This window comes from Alosa alosa, chromosome 18, assembly GCF_017589495.1.
Source record: "Alosa alosa isolate M-15738 ecotype Scorff River chromosome 18, AALO_Geno_1.1, whole genome shotgun sequence".
In the NCBI taxonomy this organism is placed as follows: Eukaryota; Metazoa; Chordata; class Actinopteri; order Clupeiformes; family Clupeidae; genus Alosa; species Alosa alosa.
This window is the reverse complement of record NC_063206.1, coordinates 9,798,867-9,812,747: the sequence shown is the minus strand read 5'-3', so window position 1 is coordinate 9,812,747 and position 13,881 is coordinate 9,798,867. Positions and strand designations below refer to the sequence as shown.

Here is a 13,881-nt window from a genome sequence, read left to right as displayed (position 1 = left end):
ATGGAGCACTTTACTGTTAGGCACTAGGCTTGCCAGATAGGGCCTGGAAAGATTTGTGAGCCAAGATCTTAAGTGTTTTGCTGATAATGAGTATTATTTGTCTTAGAGTATTATTTGTATTAAGTATGGATAGGACCATTACATCGTACAATGCACACTTAGGCCTACTGCATTAATACACTATGAAATAACCACAAATATTTCAAATACATTCCATTTCACAATACTAGCCATGCACACACTCTTAAAACTTTAACATGATCTGGATTGGGCCATTTCTAGGCTGGTCTCTAAAGAAAGGTAACACTCTGTAGTTTCTTGTAGACTATTTGGAATGTATGTCAGGGGTTCTGATATAGAACTAGAAATGTAACGCCAGAGGAATTACAATAGTGGATGGAAAGCTGCTGGCTTAATGTTTGTGGGGAGATTCCTGGAAAAAAAAACATTGAATCACTTAATCTTTGAGTTCATACAAACCGTACCAAAAAACCTTGTGTGTCAAGGCGTTCTTGAGATATAACACTCAAGGTGTTTTTGACCTTGACATTTCACTTTTGACCTCCAACATCAATTCACTTCATCTTTGAGTCCATACAAACACTCATACCAAATTTCAGGCATGTATGTCAAGGCATTCTTGAGATATCGCGCTCAGAGTATTCATGGACTTGACCTTTGACTTCCAACATCAACTCACTTAATCTTTGAGTCCATACAAACACTTGTACCAAATTTGAAGGATATGCGTCAAGCCGTTCTGGAGATATAATGCGCAAAGCATGAGATATGGCTGTGACTTTTATTTTGATACACGGGAAACACTTAAACAGGACGTGTAGTTTTAGGGAGTACTGTTACTGCTAACATGTAATCAGACAAAAGGGCCATGGAAACAGTGGCATATATAATTTAATTGGACAGATGAGACCAGAGTCAGAGGACAAAGATGAACAGATGAAGGATATCATAAAGCAGAGAGTCCTGTTTACATCCCTGTTTGATGAGCAAAGACATGATGACCTGATGAGTAAAGGTGAGGATGATCATCGCATACAGACACAGACAAAGTTTAGCTACTCACTCTGTAAGAATTGAACACCACTCAATGTCAATGTTCTGACAGAGAGGAACCTCACTTCCAGGTGCCGCTCCAGCTGCTGACCTCACTGATGGACATTGACTCCCTCATGTCCAAATGGAGATGTAGGTGTCTCAGATGAGTCAGTGTGTGTTGGATTAATCCTGACAACAGAAGCTAGAGTTTGCCATCTCAGTGAAGAAATGAATGACCTATTTTATTTGATTTCTTAAAATACTTTTTAGCATCTGTGCAGTTTATGTGTTTAAGTACATATCTGTGGATCTATACTCTGTTGTATTCTTACATATATCTCTTTCTCATACCACGAGATAGCTCAGATAGGAGCCCTCAAAGACCAAACACTAGTCATGATTGTTACCACAGCCCAAACAGCACAGCAGCAAGTTGTATTAGTGAAAGAACCAATCTATACAGACTGAAATGGTTATATTTTTACTCAGTTTGTTATTATGTTCATGTCATTGTTACACAACATTATGCATTATTGTTAGTGACTATGAAAGTGACTATGAATGCCTCCATCTTCCAGACCACCACGTGTGCATGGTGCACAGGATGATTGGCAGTAAGATGTGAACAGGTGGATCCTCAGGGTACCATTACTTGCATTCCACCGTGAGGTAAGCCCAGCATGGTCAAAATGGCATACACCACTATACCACATTGATCACAGCCATCGTTTTAGTCAGCCACAATTTTCCCAGAAAATTAAACACAAACAATAGATCTTTCATCCCTATTGACTAATGATATCACAACACACATATGCACATTTTGTAAAATATCATCAGCAGCAGAACATGTTTTATGTATATTTTCCCAATAATATGTATGTTTTGTTTGTGTTTGTGACTGAAACGCATAGAGACCAACTTGCTCTCTAATTTTAGCAGAATATCACTAATAAGATTAGACCCAAACTTTCTTGAAAAAGCTTTGTTGTTGTGTTGTTCCTGCCAGTGACCGTTATAAGGTGTTTGTGGACCTGTGTAACCTGGCCACCTTCCTGGTGCCGCGCGGTGCCCAAGCTCAACCCCACAGAGGACTCCTTCTCCTCCACCGACACCTGCTGTGACAGCTCCTACTGCAGTAACAGCAGCGAAGACTCCGACTAGACATGGGGCAGGGGCGATAAGACTGGGTGAAAGGGGTATCAGATTGCTGAGTTAAGAGTTAAAAGTCACAAAAATAACTGTTATGATCATTTAAATTTGATTTAATGTTTACTATGTTTTATACTTTTACACTGAACTTTTCTAGAAAAAGAAATGGGACAATGAGAAATTATGTCACTGAAAAATAAAAAGCAATGAGATCATTTAAAATTCTATTTTGTCTTTTGTCTAGATTGTGTCTGAAATATAAGCCGGTCCGGATGTATTGCATGGTGATAGGATGTTCAACATCTTAATTCTTTCTTAGATGGGCTTACTTCCATATTAGACAGAAAGTTAGACTTATTTCACATGCTAAAACTGAATTGAACTTTGCATTTTGATTGGATTTGAAATCTACTCAAGAGTCTACTTAATCAACATGATCAGAGCTAAATTAAATTACACATACCTCTCTCTCTCTCTCTCTCCCCTCTCTCTGTGCTTTGCTGAAGAGTTGCTCTCGCCATCAAGCAGTTGCTGTTGAAAAACATTTATTTTCCTTTTGAAACTCATAACTCAGCATTTTTACAAACACTGTGGCCTATAGACTAAGCTTATGTCATAAACCTGAACTAGTCTGTCATCCAAATAAATATCACATACAGTATGTCGTCTACATAGACTGTATAAAATAGGTCGTCTAACACAAGGCCAACCATTTGCAAATTGCCACAAGGGGGCACTAGACACTTTGACAGTGCTCAAGTTTGCGGCATTTCGCATGTAAGCAGGGGTGTAGCACAGGATCCTGGGCCCCTGCATTGGCAGTCCTGATGGGCCCCCATGTTCCTCAACCCAGGTAAAATAAAATATATTCCAGACTTTTCAAGGGCCTTCTCTCCCCTTGGGCCCCTATAATTAGTAGTGGTTTTGCCCCCAGTCCGACGCCCCTGCATGTAAGACCTTAATGCTTGTCTTGCTCAAAGCCTACTCCGAGTAAAATAATACTTAGTTGCAAAGTATGAGAACGTATTGTAGTAGGGTTACCTGAACTGGAAGCCAGTTATCCTAGTAAAATTCTCATACAGTATGTTTTCAAGCAAGGCCAACCATTTAAAAACAGGGAGCTCAAGACACGTTGCCAGTGCTCACGTTGACATGTGAGACCATAATGCTTTTCATGCTTAAAATCTATCTTTTGTGAAATTATACATTTACATATTAAGGTATCATGGGGTGGCAGCTATCAGTGCATTGTAAATTATACAGTGCCTATAAAAAGTCTTCAGCCCCATGCTAAAGTTGACTAAAAAGAGGAATAAAAAAAAATCATCTTTTGGAAATGGATCTTAATGCCTTAATTAAAAAAATGAGGAAAATCCAACCTTTAAGGACGCCAATTTTCTTTGTGAATGAATAATATATTGTAAATAAATAAATGTTTTTCATTAAAACAGGGTGCATAAGTATTCATACCCCTATGTTAAATTCCCATAGAAGCAGGCAGATTTTTTTTAAAGGCCAGTTATTCAATGGATCCAGGGTATAAATCCTGATAAAGTTCCCTTGGCCTTTGGAATTAAAATAACCCCACATCATCACATACCCTTCAACATACCTAGAGATTGGGATGGTTTTATTTCAGCCCTAATAGCTGGTTTGATTTGCATTGAGAGATGATCTTATGGAAAGTATCCCATGCCAATCGTGAGATATGGTAAAGGGTATGTGATGATGTGGTGTAATTTTTTTACATTAAAAATATTTATAAAATCAAAGAGTGGGTTTCTGCTTTGTGCACTAAATAGAGCAGTAATCCGAGTTCACCAGATGGGTTTTGACATGGGTAGGTCAAAAGGGCAAGCCGCATAATCATTTTTTTTTATAAAATCAAAGAGTAGGTTGTCACACGCACGCCAATGACGTGGATGGTATGCGCTTACGTAGATACTTGGCTACCTCCACCTACTGGTTAGGACTGTGTCAGAGTCATAGAAAAAGATGCTACAGCGGACTTAAGCTGCCACCTCATGGCGAAAAGTTGCAATAGGCCTACATTTCACGCATTTCTGTGAATAACGGGAGGCGCGAATGAAGTGCCACTTCTAAATGGGACCCACTGGCTAATTCATTCCGCAAACTGCTGACTCACAAAATGTATTTTAGCATGTCACAAAACTGATTTCGTGATTATTTTATGCATTTCGTCCACGTAATGAAATTATCGTGACACATAATTCATTTCGTAAACTGCATCTACTTTTCCAGTACTCAATCTCCCAAAATGCCTCTGTTTCGCAGTTACTGGCAGAGGCGGAAGTGACATTTAATGTTTTCGCACCAACCTTGAATTTGCAGCTCTGAGTAGAATCGCAACGCTTGGTGTTAATTTTCAAGCAAAGTTAACATAATGGACACGACACCGAAAGCACAAAAAACACTGTCTGTGTTGCACACTCCGAGCAATGATGTCGATGCTAACGTTAGTCCACAACCATCTTCTGAGATAAGGGTAGGTGAAAAAGCTGTAAAAAAACGAATAGCTGAACTAGTTAGCACTAGATTGGTTGGTTGGTGGTTATTTTTGTTTCTGCTGGATTGTATCTCTAAAAGTAAATCATAAACGCATTCTAACATTAGGATAATAATGGCAATGAAAACATGTGTCTATGTGGCATTACTTTTTTTTTTTACTAACTGTCTGAATAATGTACCTGGCCCAGACTATGAGCTCTTCCCTGAGGCAGAAACTAAAGAGAAGCCGTCGCTCTTTCGCATCACCTCTTGCAGTGGCTAAAAGACTCAATGTGGAAGAGGACGACTCTCCCGCATCCACAACAACAAATGGCAGTACACAGCTAAAACTGGTGAAAGGACAGAAGGAAATGGACTTGAACCACAATGAAAAATTGTCTTGCGAACGGCCAATCAAGCAAACTCCAGGGCCGCATGTGGATTCTACACAATTCCCTCAGACAGACATTCTTCAGCTGCGAAACGCTCTGAGGCGGGAGGTGAAAGAGAAGGCAGAGACACTGCGGAGGCTCCAGATGGTCAAAATGTACCGGAAAAAGGTAACAGTAGCACACTTGACTAGATATGTAATATATCAATGTAATGGGTGAAGACTTTTTGTTTTTGTACATTTCAAAACGTCACCCAGATAGCAAGGTGACATTGATATGATGTTGATTTTCCATCCAAATCATCATTTTGTTTGAGATTGGAATCTCAATGGTAAATAGACATTGAATCAGCATTACAATCCTGACAAAACTCCGACAGTGCATGAGCATAGATAGAGACATCGAAACAACATTGGTTTATAGTTTATATTACCATAATCGATAGACCATCGATACATAGTTCACTAAAATATATTGAAAAGTCATGGATGTATCATAGACTGTTCTATATATACAGTCTATGGGATGTATGGTTTACTGGGAAATTTTGACGTGGTGATTGAAAAGTAGTGGATTTTTAGTTGACCCTGTATGACGACGTTTGAACTGTCCAGCAGGGGAGATCATTTTGAGCAACGGTTCAGTCAGACCAACCGTGTTCAGCTCTCTGTCAAGTTTGCAGCTCCCACCTTAATGGTAAGCAAGCATTTATTTATCTAACGATAATGTTTCAAAAGTGAAATTGTACTACATTAAATTGGCATGTTTACAGTCTATGTACATCTTACTGTCTAACTTACAAACTCATTCATGCTTGAGTCAACTTAGGCTAGCTATCATACGTTATCTTAATTTGCTGTGGTCAAATTAATGTTTTACGTTACGTTATGGCAGTTCATCATAATGTTATGTTAACGTTAACGTTACTCCCAGTCTGATTTATAATTAGGCCTTCCTTAACGTTAGTTGTCAGTAATTTAGAGTTGATTATATTTATATGATTTACATAAAATGTTTGTTGAGTTTACTGTCAAAATGATAGCTGAAGATGATGTGCTGCTGGCTAACGTGAACGCTTACTGTTACCAGCTAGCCTAAGTTGACTCTAGCATGAATGAGTTTGTAAGTTAGACAGTAGGCTACGATGTAGACAACATAGACTGAATATGATTATTCTAAAGTTTCACTTGTAAGTAGCCTTCAGTTGAACATATTTATCTAACACTGTCTATCTTTCTTCTATTTATGTTAGGTGCCGCTTCACTCTACTGGATGGTGGAGGATCTGACTGCAACCGTGACCTACTGGATGGCAGGGAAGCTCAGCACACGGAATTTATAAATGAAGAAGAGTGAATAAATGCACTTGCTTTTCAAACTGATAACAAGTTGTCAATGGTTATTTATGCAAGCTTGTGTAGCCTAAACCAGACATACCTAGGCCTAGCCAAATGTATCCTGGCTGTAGATACAAGGATACAAGGATACAAGGAAGTTTATTGTCACATGCATATAGTTACTGGAAGTAAGAAATGCAGTGAAATTATGTCTGGTGTCAGCCTATTTGTGCATTAATGGGGGGGGGGGGGTAAAAAGTGCAGTAGAAGAGGGGTGGCAAGGGCTGCATAAAAAAGGTGGGGGAGGATTGGGATTGGGTGGGGGGCACCAACAAGGAGCACCCAAGATAAAGCAGGGTATGAATTTCCCAATATTTTGCCAGATTAATATGGTTTACTGCGGTTTTAATATGAATTGAAATCGCATTGATCTTTAGTTTGGTTGTAATTTCAACATTGTTTCAATATGTATTGTAATTGAAATACAATTGAAATTCCGCTGGTCTATAGTTAATAAATCAACATTGTTTCAATATTAACTGAGAGTGCAAACTGATGTTAAATCAACATCGAAATCTGACATTGATTCAATGATTTAACGTTGACAATGCAATGTTGATTCTACATAGTTTCAATGCCCGTCTGCTATCTGCACCTTGTTGACAAAACAGTCAAGTTATCAACATAGGGTATGCTGGTTATTTACTAGACACGTCCGCGGTGGAAGCAGTTTATATTTTACGCTCAAGAGAAATTAGTATAACGTTAGTTGAAGATTTGGATTGGGGACAAATGGAATGGACGTTTTAACTAGACAGAGATGTACTGTTCCCTTAGCTGTGTATAGTAGACCTAATCAATGTGCCCTTAACCTTGAAGTGAACTCTAACACTCCAACTTTTCATTGGATGTAACAGTAAAGGTCTTCATTTCTTCTTCCAGAACGATCTGTCACACCTCATTACACTGATGGGTGAAGTGGTTATCACTGTGCGCAGGCGACCCTGTATGAGCTGCAGACAGCCCTGCCTACGGACGATTATAAAAGCCAGCCTTGGCCAGCTCATGGACCAATTCGGCCTGGAGGACCGCCTGCTGCACTATGACCGCACAGAGGATGATTTCAGAGAAGTCTGAACAGAACAAACAAAAAAAGACATTTCAAAGTGCACAAGTACTAACAATAAATGCCCTCACACACTTTTTAGGATATGTGAAATATTTATATGAATAAACTCAGTCATATAAAAACCACAGGTCTGAGCAGTCTGCTGTTGGTGTCCCAGTGGTCGAGCCTCAGCTGTGCTTGAACTGGCCAAGTGCGGGGAAGGTCTTCATCCTCATCCTCTCCACCTCTGCGCGCAGCACTGCCACGTCCTGGGCCTGCTCCTTGGCCAGCTCCACCAGACACTTGCGCTCCAAGATCTCCTGGTAGCGCTGCTCTGCCTCGGCCTCCTGGTTCTCCTCCATGGCTGGAAGAACAGCAGGCTTATCTATCAGAGACTGTCAGCCTGTGCTACTGTACACATTAGACTTACGTACACGTCATGCATGTATGTAGTAGTTGGTGTGAGACACAACAGATTTTTTTAGTGTCTGAGTGCTTCACAGCATCCTACAAGTGGGCATATAACATATTAGCAACTGTGCCAAACGAGGCAAGCCACACCAATCAGGTCAAAAAGCAGGGTTTCTATTCAGTTCGTTCTTTCAGCACATTCATGAGTATTCAGCTAAAGAAAATGCAAATCTGCATGCTTACATGTTTCCACTGTGGAAGAAATGGACCGTCTTAATCAAGCGAAGCGTTCTGAACAGCCATGGTATCAAAATGTAAGGTCATTTACAGAAAATAAACCTAGATTAAAACTATCCATCAACTTAAATTGCATTATACCTTATGTGAATTGAGAGTTAATCCACCTATCTCTGGTGAATTTGATTTTTTATGTGCATTAGAAGATTGCTTGCAAATTGCAAATGTTTCTAGTCAGGATAGTGAATTGTTGGAGGGACTGTAGATGGACAATTCCACACAGTACCTATGGTGTGATAGATGGTCCTCCTTTCAGCCACTGTGATTTGCATGCTGGCCAACTGTGTGTCAAGAGCAGTGTTCTTACCGGGGACCGGCCGGTTTCCATCGCTCCCATGTGGAGCGGGTTCAAGTGGTGGGATGCTGCCATCAGCCCGATTCGTTTCCTCCTGTGGCCGGGGGCACTGTCAAAAGCCATCTTGGCAGGAGACCCTTCATCGCCAGGGCATCAGTTGCAGCTTTCTCCTCCCGTTCAGTAGGGGTTGTCATCCCACTTCTGACACCAATGTAACAAAATGCAAAGTTGTCTCAATGGATTTATTGGTTACGCACCAAAACACATGAACGCCATTACACAGGCAACACAAGGGATGTCAATTAAACAAGCACGATACACAAACAGGGTAGTCACATACAATACACGGGGTAAACACATGAGGTACAACATAAAGAAAAACTATACCAGCTAACACATACATGACAAGGTAAACGCAATTACTCTCATTAAAACTAACATCAACATTACACACACACACATATACTGCACAGCACTATGGGAGTTCAGTCATGAACCAGCTAGGCTCAGTTCACTACATGGAACCGCGGCTGGCGTTGGGAAACCCGCTTGGCCCGGTGACTTCCGGGACGGCTGCACGGTGACGGTGTTAGAGCCAGAGCTCCATTGTCACCAAGCTCCACATGAATCAGTGTCAAGTCTCCACCCCCTCAGCTGAGGCCAGGGGTAAATCTTGGGCCCAGGCCGATCCGCGGTGGAGAGCCACCACTCTCGGCGCTTAATCAATCTCTCACGATAGACCCGCCAGACAGCTTCTCTAAGACATCGCGACGGCCCGACCCACTGGCTTGTGAGTTTGGGAAATGCCTTTCTTTTCTCTCGGGCAGTACACCCAAATCGCCGGTTTGAACTCCTGGCCGCGACAGCCTGCGTATAAATAGCTTCGCTTTTGGCGAGATTCCAGCTTCACTCGCCGCCTGCCTGGCCAACTCGCGGTACTCCTTTCAGTCTCGCTCCAATCTCCGCTTCCGGAAGCTAACGAACACCAAGTCCACCGGCGCGGCGTAGCTCTAGCCGAACAACAGAGCTGCTGGGGTGCATTTTCGTTGACTCTTGCACGGCTGTGCGATATACCCAGAGCACCAGGGGCAAGTGTAAGTCCCAGTCCTTTTTTGGCGGGTCGGCCAATATGGCCAGCTGCACTGCTAAGCGTCCGGATAAACCGTTCGACTAGCCCGTCGCTTTGTGGATGCAGAGGTGTCGTCCCCGTTTTCCGGATGCCCATCGCTGGCAAACCTCAGAAAACACCTCCGCCTCGAAATTCCGCCCTTTGGTAAAGCTGTGGAGCTCTTCCGGTGCCCCGAACCGGCAGAACATCGGGTGACCAGTTTGTCCGCTAATAGATCCGGCGCTTATGATCTGGCACTGCATAAGCCTCGGCCACTTAGTGAAATAGTCCATAGCTACGAACGCGTAACGATTTCCCGGCTGTGACTGGCGGTGGGCCCATGATATCGGCGGCTACCCGCGTGGGGGCGGGCGTCTCTTGGCGTCGCGTGGGGCCTTCTTAAGCTGTGCAGGCGTCACAGCAGTGAACATACAGTTCAACGTCCAGCCTGCATCCCGGCCAATAGAAGTGGCTTCTCAGCCCGACCGAGTTTTTGCAATGCCGAAATGAGCGCCCCCCACTGCCCCATGTACCTGTTCCAGTACACAGGCTTGTAATCCAGCAGGAACCAGCAACTGGAAAATGTCAGATTGTCTGTCGGGGCTCGCCAGTGTCTATACAACAGTCCTTGGCGTGCTACTATTCCCTTCGCCCACTGTGAATGTCGCTTTGGTCTCTGGATCGAGTGCTGTCGCTGGGTCTATGGCGTCGCTGACCGGTTCAATCCATGACCACACTCGGCCGAGTGTGGCGTCCTCGATTAAACCTTCGGATCTCCTCCAGGACATCCGTCCACCGGCGACTGCGGCGTCCATGGCCCCAGCTGCGGCTCTGCAGTGCTGCGTTGTGGCGTTGGGCTGCGGTCGCGTTGTCTCGATGGCTCTCGATCACTGTAGCTGGTACCGAAGGCGGCGAGCGACCTCGGGTGCTGCTGGCGTGTTGACTCTCATAAATGGCGTAAACTGGCGGCGGTGGCTCTCTTGATGGCCGGGCGCTTACGGCGTTGAGTCTCGCGCTGGTGTGCTGCTGGGGAGGCGTTGACCCTCTCATTGGCGGCAGCTGGCGGCGTTGAAAACAACGACTCTCTCTCTCTATCTGCCAGCGGTGATGCAGCCTGTAATAACGAAGCGGGCTCCGGTTGAGCAGCGGCCAGGCTCCTCTCCTCCCCTCGGTGGCAGTGCTGGCACTGGTCTGCTGCACATGGGCGCCTGGACAGGGCGGCGTGCCGTGGCGACCCGCCCAGTGTCGAATCTCCATGTAAGTAGTCTGGGCGCCTCCAGCCAGCGAGCCAGCTGGCCCTCTGGTTCTCTAGTTCAGCAGCCAGGTGAGCGTGCATGGTCCGTTCTCAGCAGGAACCGTTTGCGGAGGTAGGTTCGAAAATGGCACACTGCCACCACCACAGCCAACAGTTCTCTGCGGGTCACGCAGTAATTCTTCTTCCGCTTCGGTCCAGTGGTGGCTGAAGTATCGACCACCTGCTCGCCCTGCTGCCGCCTGCTTGAGAGAGGCGGTGCCCGGCGCCCACGTCGCTGGCGTGGTGTCCAGGATGAACGGCAGTTGAGGTCAGGGAAGCGCGAGCACTGGGGCCTCACATAGCCCTCCGCAGCGCCCGGAATGCCGTGTAGCACTCGCGTCCACTCGAAAAGAGCTGGCCTTTGTCGTCAATCGATGCAGCGGGCTGGCGACTGTAGCAAAGTCCGGATGGCGCCCGGTAATATGGCCAGGCCCAGGAAACTCCGCAGCTCAGCACTGTCGCGTGGAACAGGCCAGCGTCTCACCGTCTCCCACCTTAGCTGGGTCAGTGGCCTCCGGCAGCCCCCGACATGGCCCAGGCACCGGTTTGCCTCCGGAACAGGTGGCGCACCGGATGCAGTTTGAGCCCCGCGACCTCGTTTGGCATCGAACACCTTCTCCAGATGTCCTATAGCACCGGTGAAGTCCGTTGCATGACACACAGGATGTCGTCCAGGTAAACCACGCAGCATGTTAGTGGAATGCCGCCCGACGCGCTCCATCAGCCGCTCGGTTAAGCTGGCCGCGTTGCATAGGCGAACTGCCACAGCCCTTGCCCGATGGTGAACGCTGTCTTCGGGCCGAGCTTCGGGGCTGGCTCAATCTGCCAGTAGCCACTCGCCAAGTCCAGCGAGCTAAACCAGCAGGAGCGGCAATGCTGTCCAGCGCATCGTCAATGCCGGGGAGCGGGTAGGAGTCTTTCGGGTTACCTGGTTGAGGCACCTGTAGTCAACACAGAACCGTCACGAGCCGTCGCCGTTCGAGCCGGCAAGTACAGCCGCGCCAGCCCAGGGACTACTGCTTGGCTCGATCCACTCCTGCTGCTGGCCATTTCCCTTGATCTTTTTCTTCAGCTGCTTGTCAGTTGGCGGGCAATGCTTGTATGAGGCTGAAGTCGGATGGGCGGGCATTTCGGTGTCAATATCGTGTTGGACCAGGCTTGTTCGGGTGCAGTCCTCATCTGTTGCGGCGAAGATGTCGGTGTACGCTGCTAGTAGTCTCCGTACCTGGCTACCCTGTGTTCCACCCCCACAGCTACGAGTGCAGAATTCATTTACGGCTTGCCTTGTCTCTACAGAGGGCCGCGTTCTCTGAGCAGAGAGTGGTGTTTGCTCAACCCGCTCTCTTGGCTCCTCCCTGGTGGGCGTGAGCTGAGCAGTGGCGGGCTCAGCAAGTGGACCTGGATGAGACCTGTTGTTTTCGCGGGCTTGAGTTTCGCGGGCTTGTGTGGGGAGGGGCGGAGTCTGGGATGGCGAGGTACTCTTTGCAGTTCACTTCCCTGACTTGTGTGGAGCGAAGTTGGAGAGTTCTTCGTCGCGCCAGCTCTCCGCGACTTCATGCTCTGTTTTCCCCGCCCGTGTGCAACACTCGGCTGCTCGTCCCAAGTGTAGTGTGAACGGGAAATCCACCACAGCCCCCATTTCTCTAGCACGTCCAGGCCGTGAATGCAATCATCCTAAATGCTAGCCAACCAAAGCCGGCGGCTCGCCGTCTCACCGTTGATGCACACGCACACCACTTTTTGTCCATACAGAAAAGTGATTGATAATGACTGACTGACTATTATTGTGTTACATGCTTCAAATGTAAAGCACTTTGAGCTGCATTCTGTGTATGAAAGGTGCTATACAAATAAAGCTTTATTATTATTATTATTATTATTATTACAGTTCAGTTCGCTCTCCGGTAACTGTTGTGATGCGCGTTTTTGTCTTTTCCCAGCCTCTGGGTCTAGCTACCAGCGTGCCGGGTAAGAGACCGGGGCGCACAAGCGAGATAGTGGATCCAGTATCAATCAAGGCGCATACCTGTACCAGGTATGTCGCCAGCGGCCTTTCGCCATTGTAGTGGGGGCAACTTTGCGGCTGGGGCACCCTTCTACGCCCGTCCGCGTTGGGACCGGCGGTTTCCATGGTTCCCCATGTGGAGCGGGTTCAAGTGGTGGATGCTGCCATCAGCCCGGTTCGTTTCCTCCTGTGGCCGGGGGCGCTGTCAAAGAGACATCTTGGCAGGAGACTCATCATTGCCAGGGCATCAGTTGCAGCTTTCTCCTCCTGTCCAGTAGGGGTCGTCATCCCACTTCTGACACCAATGTAACAAACTGCAAAGTTGTCTCAGAATGGTTTTATTGGTTACATGCCAAAACACACGAACGTCATTACACAGGCAACACAAGGGAGGTCAATTAAACAAGCACGATACACAAACAGGGTAGTCACATACAATACACGGGGTAAACACATGAGGTACAACATAGAGAAATACTCTACCAGCTAACACATACATGACAAGGTAAATGCAATTACTCTCACTAAAACCAACATCAACATTACACACACACACATATACTGCACAGCACTATGGGAGTTCAGTCATGAACCAGCTAGGCTCAGTTCACTACAATATTCTCTGCACGTTTTAGGGTTAGGATGAGTCCAGAACTGGACAATTATCAGAATACTAATACTAGGAAAAGTGTACATATTCAGAATTATTACAGGCAATATCTGAAATTATAAATTCATTATTTGACATAGAAAAGGGTTACATTTTCCCAATTTGAATGCATGAAGTATTGTCTTAATAACTATCACACTGCAAACTGTATTTTAGTACATTCTATTTGAGTTGATTATTTGCTTTTCCTATTTTTTTTTCCTTCATGATTTCGGCACATAGGGCTTTAATGGTTAATGTAGGACATTG

The 13,881-nt window shown here is 45.5% G+C and overlaps 2 pseudogenes; both read left to right on the top strand.

Annotated features, from left to right (window-relative positions):
- The first annotated feature begins 924 nt into the window (after positions 1 to 924).
- LOC125311940 lies at positions 925 to 2,220 on the top strand (annotated as a pseudogene).
- Positions 2,221 to 4,514: 2,294 nt separating this feature from the next.
- LOC125311787 lies at positions 4,515 to 7,698 on the top strand (annotated as a pseudogene).
- Positions 7,699 to 13,881: the final 6,183 nt, after the last annotated feature.